The sequence below is a fragment of the Podarcis cretensis genome (genome assembly GCF_951804945.1).
Source record: "Podarcis cretensis genome assembly, chromosome: 5".
Classification (NCBI taxonomy): Eukaryota; Metazoa; Chordata; class Lepidosauria; order Squamata; family Lacertidae; genus Podarcis; species Podarcis cretensis.
The window spans coordinates 43,004,786-43,026,693 of NC_137174.1; the positions used below are offsets into that span (position 1 = coordinate 43,004,786).

General features: G+C 41.1%; 1 protein-coding gene across 1 annotated transcript in view; it reads left to right on the top strand.

Moving 5' to 3' along the window:
• The first annotated feature begins 14,115 nt into the window (after window positions 1–14,115).
• The window catches only part of LOC307216680 (uncharacterized protein), a 203,302-nt gene continuing 195,509 nt past the window's right edge, over window positions 14,116–21,908 (top strand). Inside the window, exon 1 of the transcript XR_013839256.1 lies at window positions 14,116–14,191. The gene's annotated coding sequence lies outside the window, so the exon portion shown is untranslated. The remainder of the gene's footprint in view (window positions 14,192–21,908) is intronic.

The window sequence follows — 21,908 nt, forward strand, 5'->3', positions numbered from 1 at the left end:
CAATAAATTACACAAAGGGAAACAATCATATTTTAGTTCTTATAACTAAACTTCAGACCCTGTTGCACTTTTTCTTCACGACAACATAAGCTGAGAACAGCCCTGCTGAATCAGACTGGTGGCATTATGGACTAGATGAGCAACTTGCCCCTTTTTTCTGTGAAAAGGAAAATGGTAAGAGGAGCCATGATGTTGCATGACTTCTCTACACTGATGTTACACTGTTCACATGGGGAGAGCACATTGCTTTCATGTCTGTGGTAAAGTTCACATCAATACTAGGTTCATTCACTCATCGTTCACACATCGTTCACTGTCATCATACAATGATTTGTGCATGTGAAACCACAGGTGGGACATCCCAAACGTTGCTTAGCCATCATCTGACATCACTCTAAAGCACAAATACTTTTCAGTGGTGGCATTTTACAAATGCATACTACCAAATGCTGCAATGAGTATGTGTGTGAATCAGCCTTCTATCACAATTAAGAAACATCCTTTATTTCCCCTCTTCCATGCATCTTCATACCATCTAGATTCTGCATTAAGGCACCACTGCTCAAAGTTGTACCCTCAAATGGACCTAATTTACCATGATTTCACCCAGGTGTAGTTCAGAGATTTCTGAGCTAGTTCAGTGAACTTCTTTCAACTGAAGTAGCTCATTTCAGACACTCAAAAATATTACTATCAATTAGAAAAGCAGAAATAGGTGAACAACAAAAAAAAAACCCACCAGAGAAAAGCACACTATGTTTATTTCTTTTTTCACTAGAAAAACTTGCCCTTTAATTAATATAGAAACCATTTTATGCTCTTAATAATAATATTTCAACACAATCTATCCAAAGGTGCACATTATATTCAACCATATGACATAAATATTGCAGATAAAGAAAAATAGATCATTTCACTTCTTGATAGGTACTTGAAAACTATTTCCAAAAGAGCTACTGGTCTACCGATATGGCAACAGGCAAACTCAAGAATGTCTGAGTTTAATTTCCATATAGTCACTGCTATTTTCACATCTGTGCTACAGAACTTCCATCCTCTTGGTCCCCACCATGTCAGAATGCACAGTGGCAGATTGGCATATTGAGCTATTAATAATTTGCTATATGTGTTACAGATGTTGCATAAATGAGCAGTGTTCTATCACTATTTCTTGACATTGGGGCCCTTGGGGTGGCAGGCTAAGACCCAGATCTGTCTACAAGCTGCCTTTTCTGGCAAAAGGGAAAGCTGCCCCTTACAGAGGAATCACATTCCAGCTTGCATAGTCAATTTTTCAGATGTTCCTGCTTTCCTGTTCCTTGTTCCTTCACTCAGACCTCATCTGGCCACAATGAAAAATGATGTGATGCAATTTTTTATTCTGTGCTTGACACTTTTGGAAGGCAATGTGGTTCATTGATTCTAAACTCCAAAAAGGTCAAGGAATCAGGAACAAAGCTTCTTGGAAGAAACCCAGGAAAAACTTTAAACTTGGAATGAATATATATATATATATATATATATATATATATATATATATTCCAAGTTATACACACACAGGCAAACAGAACTGCTAATTGTTACCCTTCTGTTGCTATTATGCTGCATATTCCTGGGAACATATGTTGTATGATCATGAATATATACATTATCGAGTCACCAGGTGAACTGTGTATTAACTATGCAGTAGACAGCAGATTTAAACTTTTGACAGCAAACAGCTGTAGGATTTCTAAAACTTAATACAAATAATGAAATCAATAGGTTCTTCTGCAGTTTCAAGTTTTCCCAAACAAATTTATATGAAAAATGATATTCATTTATCAGAGATTAGTTCAGCTGAAAGATAAATTTTTGTGTGTGTCACTTCTGAAACACAGATAGAAAACAAAATTTCAGATGTTTCAGGAGAAATCAGCATACACTTTTCAGAGACTATGTGTGTTAAAGGGGGGAAGGGAGGAAAATGAGAGTGTAAACAGATTAGTAATGATTGCTCATTATACTGCTTGCTTATGCTGCACTTGTACAGAGTTTCAAATGCTAATATGTGAAATATGTTTCCATCTATCGTAACATTTGAAATGCCTTTGTATCTGAAAATGATGCCATTCCAAGCCTGGATGTTTATTATTTCTGAAAACACACATATACATAAAACATCACCAGCATTTGAGCTATTATTCAATGGTGCCATTTAAGTAAAATCAGAATGTTTGCAGGCTACTCATAAGCTACTCAGTGTGCCAGATAAAGTTCACATTTGAAAACAGTTCCAATCTGTGTCGATTTTTTTCAGCAGTTGTTTGAGGGGCTGGTGCCAACATGCTATTAGACAGTTTACTGGATTGGGGAGGAAAGAGAGATAAAATAGCATCTTTTATTGGCTGCTTTTGCGGTAGTGCCAAGAACACTGCCACACTATCAGGTTGCCATCCCCATTTTACTGTGCCAATGCAAGCTGCATGCATGCCCCCCCCCCCATATTTAGCTTTCCTATGGTTTGAAATGGTAGAATATTTGTTCTCACCTAGTCTATGTTAAAAGAAAACCACAACTCTTCTGTTTTATGTACCAAAGGTGTCTCCAGCTTTTGGTGGGACATTTTGGAGAATGCCCCCAAAACTGTTTGGAAGTAATGAATAAACAGAGTGGGGGTTTTTTTGAGGGGGGGGGGGCAGGGAAGCAAAGGGAGCATCCCAGGTACTTGTGACCATAATGTGGGATTTGAGTACATCTCATATGGACTTGGCAATAAGAGTTTGTGCCGCTTCTGATGAGATCACCCCCCCTTTCAAATGAGAATCAAAATAGTTGCATGACCTCTCAGAAGCTGACCCCCTTAACTGGTTTGTGTCATAGTTGGTGCCCAATCCCAATGAACTTTGGACGGCATTTTAGGATGAATACTTTTAAGTTTCAGGGTATCAGAAGGGTTGTAGATTTACATTGCAATCCTAGGCACTTACTCAAAAGTAAATCCCACTGAATAAAGTGGGATGTACTTCCATGTAAACATGCAGAGCAATTAGTTGGTAACTTACGTTAGTAACAGCTTTGTGGCAAACATAATCCCAGGATGCATTGCACCCATTTTTCTGACTTTCTCTGTTTCCAGTGTTTCTCTTCTTCATCTTATACCTTCTTCGCACCCAGTACATTTTGATTTCTTCTTTGTTCTGGGTAACTATGGGGAAAACATTGAAATAGAGAGCCCCCTTTCCCTTGGTAGCTAAGCCAATTTAAGTAGGCATCTAATTTCGTGTCAAACTATTGTTAGGTCTATTTAAATTCCTCTATTGCCCATGTGGAATTAAATTCCACATTCCATTGAGAAGAGAAAGCATGTTTTGCACAAAGCTCAAGGATTTTATGTAAGATAAAAAGAAAAGCTGTTTGACAGTACATGTCTATTCATGTCTACTCTGAAGTAAGTCCTACTTACTTCCGTGAGCTTTCTCCCAGGTAGGGTGGGAGGAGAAATTTGATTCAATATACATTTGAATGCAAATGTACAAGATTCACTCTCCCTGGAATAATGTGAAAACCAAAACATAGAAATCCTTCGAAACTTGCACTTCTCTGAATTTTGCAATGCAGATCTGCAGCCAAGTAATGTTCACAATATGCATATACTTGGTTAAAGTGTGCATACAAATGCAACTATTAGTGAAAGAGAAAACAAAGAAAAGCATTTCATTCAGGGAAATTACTGTGCAAAACTTCACATGAAAATGCTGATGAATTTTCCTAAGGATTTTCTTTTACAAAGTACAAATCACTGATGAGATGTGGAGCACTGATTTTAACACTGAAAAAATGAGAAACTGAGAGAATCAAAACTGACAGATCGTCCCACCCTTACTCCCAGGTAAGGACTGTATGACTTTTTTTTTTTTAATAATATTTATTAAAGATTTTCAAATATAACAAAAAAGAAAAGCATCCAAATTTAAGGCCTTATTCTCAATATCATCTTTCCAGGACTTCCCCTCCCCACCCCCTCTTGTATTCCAGTTCTTTCAAATAGATTCAGCAAATTCTTACCCCAAGTTTTAAAATTATTATCATTAACCCAATTTAAAAAATATTTTCCCGTCCCCTAAAATTGACCTGTTCCCTTCCACGAGTTCCCCTCTTTAATATAAAATACAGATTAACATAAAAAAATAGAAAAAAGAATAAAATGTAATTTAACACCCTTTGGATTCCAAATTTCCCTCCCCCCTTTCCCGGTTGCGTTCCCAATGTCCGTCAATGTCTACTGTCTCCTGGAGCTCCCACATCTAAGCCATAATCCTTCACCAGTCCACTTTGCCGTCTTTTTAATAGTCTTTGCCGTCTTTTAATCATCTTTAATTTCGAATGTCCAATCTTGGAAGGGGTCTATCTTCCAACTTTGTCCAGTTCTTGTTATTCTTGTTGTTCTTGTTGTTCTCTCTGTTCCTCTTTTTTTTTTCCCCCTGCTCTCCTGCACAAATGTTCTAATTCCAAAAAGCTTATAATTCCTCTACAGAGGCTTTGTTATTCAGGAACAAAACATTATGTCAAGTCCCTTCCATTCTTCAATAGTTAAATCTATTGTCTCCTTTAGTGTGTAGACCTCTGTAGACAAAATAGTGTTCCATTTCTGCAGTTTCCCAGGAGATAAAAAGTCCGATTCAAATTCCATGCCAGCAATACTTGTAATAACCCACAGCTCCTCTAGAGGGATTATAGTAACTCAGTTTCATTCCCGATCACACCCACCAGTCAAAGTAACTTATTATTCCTTGTTTTAAACAGTTTATATCCAATTTATAACAAATGTAACCAGCAAAGTCCTCGTAACAAAGTTCTCCTTTTGTTCTTCAGTTTTGGCAGCTCCTTTGACAGCTGTCACGGGGACGCAGGTGGCGCTGTGGGTTAAAGCCTCAGCGCCTAGGGCTTGCCGATCGAAAGGTCGGCGGTTCGAATCCCTGCGGCGGGGTGCGCTCCCGCTGCTCGGTCCCAGCGTCTGCCAACCTAGCAGTTCGAAAGCACCTCCGGGTGCAAGTAGATAAATAGGGACCGCTTACCAGCGGGAAGGTAAACGGCGTTTCCGTGTGCGGCTCTGGCTCACCAGAGCAGCGATGTCACGCTGGCCACGTGACCCGGAAGTGTCTCCGGACAGCACTGGCCCCTGGCCTCTTAAGTGAGATGGGCGCACAACCCCAGAGTCTGTCAAGACTGGCCCGTACGGGCAGGGGTACCTTTACCTTTACCTTTTTTTGACAGCTGTCAAAACCTCTATTTCTCCTCTCCAGCGCTCTCACGGATCGCTCCCAGGGTTTCCGGGGGGGGGGGTGTTATATTTTAATTCATTCCACTTTTCTCCTCCAGCCCAACTTATAGTTTTCCATCGCAAAATTAATAACTTTATCAAAAAAAAAAAAAAAGGTTGAACTCGGTCTTAGTTGTCAGGTCCTTTGCTTTAGCTCATCTCCAACAGGGGGGAGGCTGACTTCCTTTTTGTACCTCCCCCGCTCGCTCCGAATTTAAGAAAAAATTTATTCCCCTTTTTAATCCAAGTTCCAATTACTCACGGGTTATTCTTTTAAGTCCAGATTTTCAATGGAAGAAGTCAGCGCTCTCCGCCAAATGGCATGCGGCTTCACTCGGCAGGGGAAGCGGAGGACTCACAGCACCCCCCCCGTCACCCGCTCCACAGCCTTTAAAAAGGCTGCTTCGCGTGGTCGGGGGGGCGCAAACGGTGCCCGCCGAGTCACCATGCCCATGGGTTTCAGCGCCCATGGTTTTTGAGGGTCCCCGCGTCGCCGGCGCGGTAGAACCCAGCTCCTGCCGAGCAGGCTCCCTCCGGAGCTCGGAGGGAGTCCGTCATTCGGCGATGGTGCCAACCCGGAAGTGTAAGGGACTGTATGACTTTTTAACGCATTATAGCTTGCAGGAGTTCATTTCCTCTGAACATGGCTGAGGTGGATAACTGTAGTAGGAAGGTCTCTTCCTTCAAAGCTCTTACCCATAAGTATACCCAACAATGTGGATGATGGTTCCAATGGAGTAAGCAATTTTTGTCTTGCTATGTATAAGATAGATAGATAGATAGATAGATAGATAGATAGATAGATAGATGATAGATAGTCTTGGGCTCCATGATCACTGCAGATGGTGACAGCAGTCATGAAATTAAAAGACGCCTGCTTTTGGGAAGAAAAGCGATAACAAACCTAAACAGCATCTTAAAAAGCAGAGACATTACCTTGCCGACAAAGGTCTGTAAAGTTAAAGCTATGGTTTTCCCAGTAGTGATGTATGGAAGTGAGAGCTGGACCATAAAGAAGGCTGATCGCCGAAGAATTGATGCTTTTGAATTATGGTGCTGGAGGAGACTCTTGAGAGTCTTGAGAGTCCCATGGACTCCGGCGGGCTAGGGACAAAGGTGAGAGCTGTTTCCTAGTTCTGCTGGATCTCTCAGCGGTGTTTGATACCATCGACCATAACATCCTTCTGGACCGTCTTGAGGGGCTGGGAGCTGGGGGCACTGTCATACAGTGGTTCCGCTTCTTCCTCCTGGGCCGTGTTCAGAAAGTGGTGGTGGGGGATGAGTGTTCAGACCCCTGGGCTCTCACTTGTGGGGTGCCTCAGGGTTCTGTCCTCTCCCCCATGCTTTTCAACATCTACATGCAGCCGCTGGGAGAGATCATCAGGGGGTTTGGGCTGGGTGTTCATCAGTATGCGGATGATACCCAGCTCTACCTCCCTTTCAAATCAGAACCAGTGAAGGCGGTGACGGTCCTGTGTGAGTGTCTGGAGGCGGTTGGAGGATGGATGGCGGCTAACAGATTGAGATTGAATCCTGACAAGACAGAAGTACTGTTTCTGGGGGACAGGAGGCGGGCAGGTGTGGAGGACTCCCTGGTCCTGAATGGGGTAACTGTGCCCCTGAAGGACCAGGTGCGCAGCCTGGGAGTCATTTTGGACTCACAGCTGTCCATGGAGGCACAGGTTAAATCCGTGTCTAGGGCAGCTGTGTACCAGCTCCATCTGGTACGCAGGCTGAGACCCTATCTGCCTGTGGACTGCCTCGCCAGAGTGGTGCATGCTCTGGTTATCTCCCGCTTGGACTACTGCAATGCACTCTACATGGGGCTACCTTTGAAGGTGACCCGGAAACTACAACTAATCCAGAACGCAGCAGCCAGACTGGTGACAGGGAGCGGCCGCCGAGACCATATAACACCGGTCTTGAAAGACCTACATTGGCTCCCAGTACGTTTCCGAGCACAATTCAAAGTGTTGGTGCTGACCTTTAAAGCCCTAAACGGCCTCGGTCCAGTATACCTGAAGGAGCGTCTCCACCCCCATCGTTCTACCCGGACACTGAGGTCCAGCTCCGAGGGCCTTCTGGCGGTTCCCTCACTGCGAGAAGCCAAGTTACAGGGAAAAAGGCAGAGGACCTTCTCGGTAGTGGCGCCCTCCCTGTGGAATGCCCTCCCACCAGATGTCAAAGAGAACAACAACTACCAGACTTTTAGAAGACATCTGAAGGCAGCCCTGTTTAGGGATGCTTTTAATGTTTTATGTATCATAGTATTTTAATATTCTTTTGGAAGCCGCCCAGAGTGGCTGGGGAGGCCCAGCCAGATGGGCGGGGTATAAATAATAAATTATTATTATTATTATGGACTGCAAGAAGATCAAACCTATCCATTCTTAAGGAAATCGGCCCTGAGTGCTCACTGGAAGGACAGATCCTGAAGCTGAGGCTCCAATACTTTGGCCACTTCATGAGAAGAGAAGACTCCCTGGAAAAGACCCTGATGTTGAGAAAGATGGAGAGCACAAGGAGAAGGGGACGACAGAGGACGAGATGGTTGAACAGTGTTCTCAAAGCTACTAACATGAGTTTGACCAAACTGCGGGAGGCAGTGGAAGACAGGAGTGCCTGGGGTGCTCTGGTCCATGGGGTCACAAAGAGTCGGACACAACTAAACAACAGCATATATATATATATATATATATATATATATATATATATATATCTGCCTGCAACTTGTCACAGTTTTGCAAGGTGGTATTCTGGGAAAGACTCTAGATTTCCCATTTTCTTCTGCCCTGAAAATGCCATTCCCCTAGGCATCATCGCTACATAGTGGTGGCCATGAAAAGCCAAAGGTGAAAGAGATGCCTTCTGGCTCTTGACATGAATGCTGAACAAATGAGTTCTTTGTGCCTGTCTCGGCTTGGACAGTCCATTTTCTCCTCTTTCTCTTTCTCTCTCACTCTTTGTTTTTCTCTGTGCTTGCCATGAAGGGTTGTGTCTGACCTGCCAAAAGTTTGCCTCAGGTAAAGGAGCGTTACATTTTTATGTGTGTCAAATTAATAAGACTCTCTAGCAGAACTGTGCTAAAAGGACTTTTTATAGCAAACTCTCTTTTTTTTTTAAAAAAAAGGGGGGGAAACCACCCTTCTCTAAATTATTAAGGTTAAAATAATTTAAGGAAACAAGCTATTGAGCTCCACGTCAAGTACAGTATAAAGTATTATATAAAGGACTCTTAAATGCACTGCAGAAATAAACCCAATACATTTAAGGATGTGGGAAAGATATCACTAGGCTAATCTAATCAGGGCTGTCCTAACAGCGCAAACAATTCAAAGAATCTCTGGGGCAGCAGTATTGTTTGGGGCACCAGTGAAGCAACATATGACTCAAGAGCTATTCTCCAGGACCCCTCAAAATGTCACTGAAGATGCTGGGAGCTGGGGTAACTTCAAGGGCTAGCAAAGAGTAGTGGGCAGTCCCCTATTTTGTGTTCCCCAACTTTAGCTCACAGTATGGTATGGTAGAATAGATTAAATCCTTCTTCCCTTATAGTAGCTCTTTTGTCTCTCAAAACTAGTTTTACTGGAGGTACCCCTTCTGGAGAACATATCCTGTGAGCCTGCACAGAATCCAACATTCACACCTTGAAGCAGGACTCCATTATCTTTTGGAGTGCTTCTCTCAGACTATTCAATCTCCCATCTGTGGCTCTCTTTTGGGTGCCTCCTTTGAGAGAGGTTCGGAGGGTGAGGGCAAGGGCCTCTTCAGTTGTGGCTTCCCATGTTTTGAATGCTCTCTACACTGAGGTCTGTCTGGCACGAGCATCCCTTCAGTGCCAGATAAAAATGTACCTTTTGGTGCATTAGGATGATTTTCCTGTCATAAATGGTAAGTTTTTTGCTGCTGGAATTTTTACTGCTATTTTCTTGTGTTTGTTTTATAAGTTACTGTATTTTTAAATTGCAATGCATTATTCCCATCCAACCCTGCTTTTATCACATACTTCCTACTTTTAGATTTTGTAACTTGCTTGCAGTCTTATGTGTCACATGCCTAATAAATTGAAATAATAATAATTGCTAATACCTCAATTATATACAACTATTTAAAATGATGCATGGATTAAATAAGCTATCAGCAAAACAAATTGACTGATTAAGTCATTTTTTATCACATATATTAATGGAAAGCAACCATTTCCTAGTCTTCAGATCTTCTGTGGTCTCTCCTCCTTTGCCTCTCTGCCTTTCTTTCTACTAACTGCACCCCATTGATAAAGGTAAGCAAAAGAGTACAACTAGCTATGACCTCATTTATTTTCCCCTATGAACTTTTTATTGCATATATTTGCATCTTTGTAAGAGCAGTATTTACAAACTGGTCGTGGCGTACAAAAATATTGCACAATTTCTGCAGAGCTTAAGTCATTAAGTATTTATATCTCTCCCAGTTCAATATATAATACATATACATTCCTCTTTATCGAACAAATAGCTGGGGTTTTTGAATAGTTTGTTTTCTCCTTGCAAATCCAATGGAAAGCACTATGAAGGCAGAACACTAGATTGTGTCAGGTGGTGCAAATTTGTGTGTCTCTGTGGAAGTTAATAGAACTATGTTGATGTACATGAACTGAGAATTTTGTTGAGGCAAAAACCTATTGGGAATATTGTATTGGCTATAAAAGCTTAGCCTCAAAGAAGAATTTTGACATTGATCTCTAGGTAAAGAACAACTCCATTAATAAGTTCAATGGTTGACTACCTGCTGTTCTGTTAGCCAATTATCTCTATGTAAACTGGAGTCTGGACTTGAAGCTGAAAGAAAAGGAATTACGGTATGCTTTCCTAAGTCTTGTGTGTTTGTATGTGTATGGAGGTTGATTTTTTTTAAGTATCTAGAAGATCCTCTTACCTGTCATGCTTGATAACTGCTAAGCATTGAGATAAAAGCTAGGCACATGTATTAGACACAGAGCAAAGAAAAGTATCCAAAATCCAATAAACTATGGTGCATTAAAAAAAAAAGTTATTCAAGGCAGGGTTGAAACTTACTAGAATTTCAGAGGACCAGTCCGAGAGCATTTTTTTCCTTGCACATCCACATAATTTTGCCTAAAAGCAGAAGTGCTTGTTATCGATATAAGTTCACAAATGCATTGGCGTGATATTTAATTGACATAAATCATTGCCATATTCATTCAAAATGTTGGCAATGTTGTTGCAATTGTAAAGGCTGGTCTTATGTTATGAATAATAACTGTTAACAGAAGCAGACTGGGCAACCTCTCCTTGAAACAGGCTGGATTAACTCCAGAGTTAAAGAATTCATGAAGCATTTCTTCTCTGTTCTCACACTGTAGCTGCAGGACCATTTTTGTCAGGAAGAGTGTGTCCTCCCAATCTCATAAACCAGTTCAAACATTATTGTTTAGAGCTTACTTTTACAAATAAATATTTGTGTGAGCAGCCCGATGTCATAGGAGGCACCTCAGGTAACTTCATGTCTGTGATTAGAAATATCACAACGTGCAATGTTTCTCAACAAAGAGGAGGAACCAGAGTTATCCATGAGTCTATTCCTCTCAGTAGTCTTTGGTTTCTTCCCTGCCCCATTCTCTGAGGTGTTATAGAGTGTCATGGTTAGAAGAAGAATGTTGAGGAAATGAGTTGTCCATCACAAATTTCCATGGGAGATTCTTATGAATAGTTTTGCCCAGCTTTTTCACTATCTGACCTATGGTGAGTTAGGAAACTGGCAAGGTCAGACAACCCAGAGATTCTGAAGTAGAACCTTGACAATAGAATGCTGGGAGCATATGAGAGGCACACTTTTAATCACCTCAATCCTTCATGCACTGCCATCTCCCCCTTCCTCTGTTCACTAAGGGCCCAGTAACTTACTTGAGGAAGGGCTAAATCCCTGACAGGAAACTGATAGTATTTGTGACATATCCCTCAAGGAGAAGGTAATGCCCACATAGAGCCTTTCCCATCATGGAAATGATTCAACTATTGCCAGTTTTTCACCAAAGATTATTGGGCTTCTTCCCATATCCAGTATGAAAACATGTTCTTCTGGGGCCTTGGGAATGCCAGTGATTTCCCCTACACCCCTGGAGAGCCGAGGATAAGGAGATGGTGGTAGAAGAAAGTACTTTGAGACTGCCATTGATATTTTCTTCAAGCATTCTCAGGAAACACACACAAAAAGTGAGCATTGATTTCAATGTTCTCAATGACTTGAATCTCTCCCCCCCCCACACACACAAGATAGTGGCATACTTGTCTGTCCTTATTTGACAGTGATTTTGCATTGTCATTCTCCTCAATAAATAAATCCATATTTAGCAGTGTGGATGGCCAATTAATTTGCATTGCTGATGATGGTATTTCTGGTATTCCTTTTGAATAAATAAAGCACTAAAACCAATAACATATAGTAAAACATTAGCCTTTGTCAAGAGAACTTAGTCAAGCTATAAAACATCTCATTTCAATTTGTACTCCTCAAGCAGGAAAAACAACATGTAATTTGCAAATTTTCAGAGTGAGGGCATATTGCTCAACTATTTCTATATAAGATTAAAATCCGGGGCTAATTCAATTTCATTTTTCTAAATGTACAAAATCGCTCGTAACATCTTTTTTTATTTTAGTAATAGTTTTCCCAGCTCCATTTATATTTTCACAGACATTACAAATTTGTACATTGAATAAAACAAGGAACCTAACTTAAAGTTATTTTCCATGTCCATTCAGACCTTTTTCTTTTTCTAGTAAAGTCAAACAGTAGCAAACTGAACAGATTTAAAGACCTTCCGGTTCTACTTCCTTTGGCCGTCCACCATCCTACTGTGAAACTTTATTAACACCAAAACAAGAAGACACAGGTGGTCTCTCACAGACAATACCCAGAACAGTTTAGCGATCTATTTGGCAGGCACTAGATTGCCTCTGGTTTTGATAGCATTGGAGGTGGTGAGATGCCTACAGACAGGAATCCCATTTCATGGTTGCTACTGCGAACCACTGCAAAATGATCTAGCACCAGAAAAGATGAATCAGTTGCACAGTTACCATAACAGCAACCACTGGCTGGGCAAACAGATTAAAGCAGGAAAAAGGGGGAAAGAAATATTGTGTGGGGGGTGTATTTCAAGACCATTACACATTTTATTGTACTCTTACCCCACATGATGTTTCTGGGAACTTATTCAGCAGATTATGATTTGATATATTTAAAAAGATGCAAGTTGCTTCTTTCTTATACATGACTATGCCATACATTTCAGCATATTTTAATTGCTCAAATAAAACTTTGGACCAACATCCCATTTTCATGCATACTGGTTTAAAAGGTTGAAACACAAGCATGATCTTGGCAGTGGTTGAAGTGGGATTATATAAGGCGGCTTGCCCCCTTGCTTCTTTTCATAAAAACCATCCCAGAGAGAAGGAGAAGGAGGGGCAGGGAGAGATTATCATATGACAACATTTTGGTTTATCTATATTCCTCCCCCCCCCACACACACACCATATCTATACATGAATAGATATCAATTTCAGTCAAAAGTCTGAATAATAGTTGGACATTCTTCCCCCCTCATTTATTGAAAGAACAAGATAATGATTTGTGAAAGGTTGTTCCATTCAACAAATCTTGTACGCTTAAATTATTGTCTGTAATTGCAGTCTTGCTACCATTTCTATTTGAGTAGTCTCAGTGAAGTTCCCTGAGAATTCACAAACAAGTAGTTCAAGGATTGTGGCCAAGGCAAGTTTGTCATTGTGCCAATAGTTCATCTAATGACTGCAGAAGAACCCAAGTTTCTGCTTTCAGTTTATATTTGCCGTGTCTGTGTCTTGGAATGAGCAATCCTGAGGTTGCACAAAGTAAATCCTTGGCCAATAACCCAATTAGACTCCTTCTTTCAGAAGCAAAACTCAGCATACAAACCACTAGAAGTTTGAGCCAAACCAATGCCCTTCATCTAGTTGGCATCTCTTAATTTGTTCATGGAATTTGTTCTTTGGCTGTCAGTTGAGTTTTTCGCTCCCTACAGTGTCATGAAACTCTACATCCCCTTAGGGAAAAACAACAAATGTTCAGTGCTAAAAATAAACTGTATACTTCTAGGAAAGTTGGGTAAAACCTTGCTTTGTTTTTTGTTTTGTTTCCTTTTGCAATATTCTCCAACCAAGCAGGATTGATTTTCAAAACATTTCAAACCACTGTACTTCAGTATATTTTTTGTGTATGTGGGTATCTAAAATATGGCCTACAAGATACTTGCAAACAACATTCAGTATTTTGTTAAAATCCTAACCTTTGGCTGAGGTCCTAAGCATACATATTTATTGCAGTCCCACTGCAGATCATGGGAATTTCTGAGTGAACATAACTAAGATTGGGCTGTTCATTTCTCTCTCTCTCTCTCTCTCTCTCTCTCTCTTTCTTATATGTGATATTAAACACATGGAGTGGAATTCTAACGAATGTGCAAAAGCCTCCATGGGCACAAGAAACTTCCCTCCTGCAGAATCTCTTGAACCCATAGAAAGTCATAGGGGGCAGAGCTTGTGCTCTTTTCTCATAATGGAAGTCTGAACACGCCTGCCTAGAACACAGGACTTGTGCATTTTAGTCCTCAGAATGCAATGCAATTGTATGCAGGTCTGCTCAGAAGTAACTGCCATTGAGCTCTGTGAGACTTGCTTCCACTGTGTAATAGGATTTTGATCCAACACCAAAATACAACTGGAATGGTTCTTAGCTGTTACAATGTATAAATTGCAATGAACGCTGCAACATTTCTCCAGCAACAAAGATCCCACAGATCTCAAACAGATGGATCAGAAACAAGTATTAAAGGAATTGTAGCAGGTGAGCTAGATATTATGTTTGATCCTCCTTTGATCTGCTAAATTTGCCTGAAGTCTGTAGGCTGGTCATTACTGGGTCCATTTTAACTTCTATTTAATGACATGCAAAGAATTATCAGATGCAAGCATTACCCCCAGTTTTCTCACTCTCATTCTATTCCAGTTATTTTCACTTTGGTTGCTGCAACTGTCTTCTCTCAATCTATGCAAGAGGTTGATACACAGCTAATAAGTACTAGACTGATACTGTAGTTTAAAACAAAATCTTGAAGGTGGCTCCTGAAGGGTAGTGATGACAGATAATATGCTTCTCAATCTCTTTGCCACCTGTGATATAGTTTGCTGTTATTTTTTAAATGCTTAAATTCCTAATATTGAAGGCAGAGAATTGGGGGGAGACAGGAGGTATGTATGTGTCTTTTACTGCAAAAGAACCATGATTTCCTCACTTCAGAATTGTCTCCTGGGTGGTAATTTACTGACATTAGGGATGAAACATTCTGCACATTTCAGTTCTAAAAGTTCCTCATTTTTCCACAGATTCAGTTCTCCACATTTCTGCAGCAATTTGTGAGCATTGTAGTGTGCATTTCTCCCAATGAACACATTCTTGTCAGCCATTTTGAATAATGTACACATTTATGTAAGCAACTTCTAACATGGCACATTTTTCTTTGCTATTTTTCACTAATGAATTAATTTTTAAATATAGGGATTTGGGTAATTACTGTTTGGGAAACTGCATTACAAAATTTGGACAAGTGTTGATTTTGAAGCATGAGTGTGTTTTGGTTCTCATATTATTTCAGATGGCAATAGATCCCATCTCTATGTAACATCATGGAAGATGAGGTTGGCAAACAGCACATACCTGCAGCATTTGCAATGAAAAAAGGCAGGCTGGCAAGGCCTGGCTGAGGATGTTGGGGCAGAGCCCTACCTGCCCTAATAACCTCCACTGGTTTGCAAAGGGATAGACAATATAAAAAGAGGTCTGCTAGCATGCTCACAGAACTCAGAGTATGTCTGTGTGTTTCCTTCCAGTCCAAAATTTTGTTCCTTTAGAGTGTATATTTTGCTGAACATCATCTGCCTTACAAATTTGCCTCATTGGTTTTCTACTTCCGCCTTTAAATACCTCATGATGAACTTCCCAAAGTTATATTTTTAGATGGAGAATCTACTTGGGAGTAGATATGAAAGCTGGATGCCAGTAAACCTGACTGCTCACATCCTTTCTGCTCTTGAAATAACCCTCCCCACCCCCTTGGCTTACACACATTACATTTGTCTTATGATTTGGTGTTTGTACCTCTTATACATATTTGTAAAAAAACAACATATTTAGCTGTTCCTGATGGGGTGTTAAGTACATGAATGCCAATGGAGTGGTTACCGTAGCAACAGTAACCTCACAGAATATTTCTAAACTTGTACCTCCCACTCAGAGAGAACTGTAGAAATTCTGAAAGCCTAAAGAACGAGTGCTAATTATCTGATGAAATTTGCTGTGGTGGGCAGAACAAAGGCAATTTCCACAAACGGGCAGGTAACCCACTTCAGCATATATCCAATTTATAACACTCAGAGTGACTCACTCAAATCTTGGGACTTGAATAAAAATAGTTCGCTTCAATCTGTTTCTAATTCAGAAAAAAGAAGATCATAGCCATTATGGAAGTGTTTCTCATTCATTTGCAGGTCTATATTCCTGAGGGTAATAAACAGTACATATTGGCTTGCGAAACCATTTCTTGCTCAGCACTGGTATAGTCCTCACAGTGGGCACCAAAACATGTCCTCTTTGAAATAAAAAAAAGAGGTCCCCCTAGCCAAGGTGACATAGCACCATCCAATAACTGATGATAAAAGTAACCTGGTAAAGAGTTTTGCAGATTAGAGCAAGGGAATTTCATGGCTTCTCTGCCATACTGGCCCTTTGAGCACATCTTTGTTGCATTAAGGCATCCTGACAAGATCAAAAAAGGGTTGAGAATATTTGGAGAAAATTCCGCAAAGTGGACTGCTTTTTCTAGAGATGGCAGGGACAAAAAAATGAAAGATCGCAGAAGTGGTCTCAGAAAATTGTCTCCTGACAAATTTTGGTTCAGCTCTAGCAGCAATGCCTTTTAGCGCAGTACTGTAATGGACAACTTAAAAGCAAATCATGAAGCTTGCCACAAGCCAGCGCAATGGTGGGTAACCTGCAGCTAGTGCTGGGGCCAGTCTATTATGCACCCTGGGCAAGGCTAATTCCTTGCACCCCGCCAAAAAAAGGGCTGGGCTCAATTTTAAAAAAGTTATCTTTGTATGAATTACTTCCAAAAGGCAATATTTCCCTTTCATTTTATATTTTGAAGAATTTTATCAGACATTTATAAGACATAAAAAACCCAATCTGTATATAACTGTGCCCCTCAAATTTCAGTACTGCACCTTTCTGAGGTCTGCACCCTGAGCAGCTGCCTAGTTGGCCTAATGACAGCACCAGCCCTGCTTGCAGCTCTCCAGAAGTTGTTGGATTCCAACTCCCATCAACTCCAGCCAGCGTGGCCAATGCAGATGGATGATGGGAGCTGGACTACAACATATTGAGGGCACCATGTTTGCTCCCCCTAGCCTAGTGGATTAAATGGCAGAGCAGGACAATGAGTTCAAAGGTCATAAATGCATAGGGACATGATACTGGAAGCAACATCCTGGAAAAATCAAAGCTACCAGACCCAAGGGGAATATTCTTTTTGGTTAAGATGAGTATTATCGCCTATGATTTCTTTGGCTTCTTTGAATATGTAATTTCCAATGAGGAATTTAGCACAGTTCCAGGCATGACCAAATTGTATGCTATGTTGCTTGTAGGAGGTGCTGGTCATTAGTGCTGAACTGTAGGAGCTGAGTGATCTGCAACAGTATCCCTTGCAGATATATGGAGAAGAAGAAATGTTCTCTACACATCTAAGCTCCATGTGGAAGCCCATGTGATTATATGAGTCTGTCCATTTGTATGGGACCACAGCTTTTCTAAGCGTCCCAATAATGCAGAGAGGGCCCTATGTTCATAAAATAGTATGTATATTGTACCTAGGGATGCAGGTGGCGCTGTGGGTTAAACCACAGAGCCTAGGACCTGCCGATTAGAAGGTCAGCGGTTCAAATCCCCGCGACGGGGTGAGCTCTCGTTCGGTCCCTGCTCCTGCCAACCTAGCAGTTCAAAACACGTCAAAGTGCAAGTAGATAAATAGGTACCGCTCCGGCGGGAAGGTAAACGGCATTTCCGTGAGCTGCTCTGGTTCACCAGAAGCGGCTTAATCATGCTGGCACATGGCCCGGAAGCTGTACGCCTGCTCCTTCTGCCAGTAAAGTGAGATGAGCGCCGCAACCCCAGAGTCGGTCACGACTGGACCTAATGGTCAGGGGTCCCTTTACCTTTTATATTGTGCCTGTGCCGGTGAATGATGAAGGATGGGAGAGTGGGGAACAGCAAGTACAGTTCTCACACCTCCATCACATAGTCTGCACAGGGCTAGGGACTCTGAGCTATGCAACAAGATGCAGATTGAATGTGGGCTTCCACACACAAAGGAGACTATGGCAATTATCCACCCTTAATGGTGCCCACGTGCTGGACCGAGACCAATATGACGCTACCCATTCATTCCTCAAAAATGCACATATATAGTTACTTACTCATAAATTAAGGAAAAGTTCATGCTAATGAAATCCACCCCCACTCCCCATTAACTGAGTGTAAATCAAGCTGCGTATGTGGTGAATCTGCAGTCATCCTGGTAATCCTTTCTATAGCAGCTGTGATGATAGTGATGGCTACCAGCTAATTGCCTGTGCAAGCCACTTCATGCTAATTTCTCTCCACACTTCTGTGTTCCCTCCTTCATAATCACATTGAAATATCCAGCACCGTGAACTGACCCTAAAGGGGACATTACTCCTTGGAAGCCTCTGGCTATTTTATTCCAAACCGTAACATGTAAGGAGCTCCTTAATCTGCTTCCTGAGATTTATATATCGTTAGTTTTGAGTCCAAAGTATTTTGCAAAACCAGCTATTGGGCATAAATAAAACAGAGCATTAATTGGTTTCTCAGAGTAAAGGGCTGCTTCTGAGGGAATAAATGAACCTTTATCTTTGTTACAGTAAGCTAGAAAATGACTTATTAAGTGACTCAAAGAGAGAAAAAACCTGAAGCTTTCCAAGAAGAGTGTATGTTAAGATAATCATAAAGAAATCAAATGAATCTAACTATGCAGAAATTGCTAAAAGCAAATCAGACAGGTAATCTGCTCTTGCCAATTTGTTGTATAGAACAATGCTAACAAAGTAATGGGAGAGAGAAAGAGAACTCATTGTATTGTAAGTTCCTAACCTTTCAGGTTGAGGTCAAAGCTGAAGAAATTGCACATGTTAAAAATAATTACTGCTGTTAATGAATACAATTAAGCATAAAAGAATCTTTATAACTCTTGCACCATTTGTTCACTTAGCAGTGAACTCATATTTTTTCCCTTCACAGATGTTACAATAATGGTGTCAACACTTTTATTTCTTTGTCCATAAGCTGAAAATTATGGCTGTTTCATAAATTGCTAACGTGCTTAGACGATGTAGGCCCAGCTGCAGTGCACATGAGTTCAGTCTCCTGCCTGGGCCTCATGTTTCACAATGACCTCAGTTTCCTGTGCTGAATGGGAACCAATACGAGTAAGCACTTGTAAAACTGTTTTTGAAGAGTGAAGTTATGAAGAGGTGCTGCAGTGTCAAACATCTGCTTCATCCATTACACTCAAATAGCAGCAGTGAATGTACAGTAGGGCAAGAACCATCAATAAATTAAAATTCTCTTGTGGCCACACTTTCCTAGTTCACTTGAGCTGCCTCAGTCTTGTGCCAAATCTTGCTAAGAAATAGAGACACTAAATAAGAAAATGGAATTTTCTTTTCTCTAGAAGTGCTTGCTTTTGCCGTTTTCATTCTGTGTTGAATTCAAAGGCGTTTGGGCTATAAAACGGTCTTTGTAAGTAGGTGCATTTTAACAGTGTAATGATCACTCAGGAATCTCCCACCATTCACCAGTTAAGCTTTTCCCAGTTTAAAGGCGAGCACAGCAATTCAGCTATTGCAAGCAAAGATTTTCCTCCTATCTCAGGGGCTAGCCTAATGTGCTCAGACTCAGAAGCTGAAACCACACCATGACATAGTAGTTGATAACAGCCTGGCAGTGTTCAACTTCTCTTTCCTCATTACCCCCTTCATGTCATTTCCTTCATTGTCTCCTTGCACCACCAGCTCTTTTTTTTTTTTTAAAGTAACTAAACTATTGTTATGTTCATCAATGCTAGTGTGCATATTCATGTTTCTCTGAAGAACTGCACACACCAACACATGAACACAATTGACAGGGCTTTATCAGTCTTGCTAGTTTAACCAGAGGCAGAGGCAAGCAATTACAGTGGTACCTCGGGTTACATATGCTTCAGGTTACAGACTCTGCTAACCCAGAAATAGTGCTTCAGGTTAAGAACTTTGCTTCAAGATGAGAACAGAAATCGTGCTTCTGCAGCGCGGCAGCAGCAGGAAGCCCCATTCAGGTGCTTCAGGTTAAGAACAGATTCAGGTTAAGTATGGACTTCCGGAACGAATTAAGTACTTAACCTGAGGTACCACTGTAAAAGGTCCATATAGCCACAAGTACAGCTAAGGAAAAGGAGGGCCATTGGACAAGAGAGCCACACCTCTGTAATTGTGGCCGAAGTACCTCTGAGCAGGAAGGAGAGCTTAAAACATGAAAAAAAAGAATCCATTCCCAAATGTGTACAACTTGGTCTCTTTCCCTCAGTCCAGTTAAAAGGATCAGATAAGATAGCAGGTGATATGAAAGAACTGCACTTGCTCCCAGCATTGGACAAGATGTACAAAGTGCCTGACTTGGTGCAAGGCAGCTTTCTATGGCTGCATTCACATGCCAGTTTATTCCATTCTTGCATCTTTTCCCTAACTGTTAAGTTCCGTGTTTTACTTGAGCTTCCACACAGGTAAAAGCCACTTCCAGAACTATAGTGGAATATAGTGCAAGTTTAGAGCTCATTTCCATGTTACAATCATACCTCGGGTTAAATACGCTTTGGGTTGAGCACGTTCGAGTTGTGCTCCGCGGCAACCCGGAAGTAACGGAGCGCGTTACTTTCGGGTTTCGCCGCTTGCGCATGCGCAGACGCTCAAAATGATGTCACGTGCATGCGCAGAAGCGGCGAAAAGCGACGCGCGTGTGCGCAGACGTGCCGTCACTAGATACGTTTACCTCTAGATGCGAACAGGGCTCCGGAACGGATCCTGTTCATATTTAGAGGTACCACTGTATTTGCTTTGGGGGTGGGGGAGATGTTTGCACTATGTTCCACTATAGTTCTGGAAGTGGCTTTAACATTGTGAGAATTCACAGGCATAATGTGGAAATTAACAGGGAATCATCATGAAAGACGGTATACAAATTAAAAAGGATGATGATGATGATGAAAATGGAATAAACTGCCATGTGAAAGCAGTCAAAGATAATACGGTGTACTGCAGCTGAGGCCCATTTCAGTCTATGAGAATATGGTGGGTTGTAGTTGAGACCTATTTCATCTATGAAAATAGCGTAGGTTGCAGCTGAGACGTAGGACTCAGCTAGATTGGTAAAGAAAAAGTGATTTATATGCGTTGTATATGCAATATAACATTTTGCCACCAGATGGCGCTGTGGAGTCCCGTTTTTCTCTACCTGCTTTCCCTGTTTTCATTTAACTGAAATGCTTCTTTGATGTGTCTAGATCCAGCCCTATTTCTTGAAAGGTTACGTGTTATTCCGTGTAAGAAAGTAGGTCACTAAAATTATTTCTGGAATTCAATCAAGATTGTTTTAGGGTTCTGTGTTTTATTTTGTTTTTAAAAAGGATATGAGTGGCCACAGATAGCCGCTACATATCTGTGTCAACCTCGGTTGGTTAACACACATTACTGGTTAAAAGGAAAAAATGCTTTGGAGGTTTAATAGGACAACTGCTTCTTGTGGTAACTTTGAAACTTCCTTGCAGATGAGAGATGATACATGAAACAAACAGTATGTTAAAATCAGAAAGTTGTATGGAAAAGATATTTGCAAAATTGGAAACCAAAACCTAATCAAACATATTATGACCCATGATAGGCTCAATTTGCTGTGCAGTTCCTGCTCAGAGTGTCCTACTAAAAAAAGGGGGGGAGGGGGGAGAAAACTGCATGCAGAACTGTTCGTGTGCTTGAACTTACTGAATCACACTATATAAAATATAATTTGGGGAAAGTTCCGTACCCTTTTTCTGAACCACAATGCTAGAAAATAAAACAAGGATTTTTTTTTAAAGAACTAATTGGCTATAGACTAACTTTCGCATGAAAAAAATATTTTAGGAAACTCACATGTAAGCACATCTGTGAGCTACTGGGCAAAACTTAAGAGGTCCAATCTGATGAAGCATTCCAAACAGGTGAGTTAATTGTTAGACCAAGAGCAGGGAAGGCCTAAGGGACTGAGGACAAGCCACCTTGACATACAAGGGGAATCTGTATAACATCTGGGAACTGTGTAGCCCTTCAGGCAAAAAGACACATTCAAAACCCCAATGACTATCACTACCTATTCAGGTTGCGGCATCCATAAAAGCACACTCACTTGAGACATG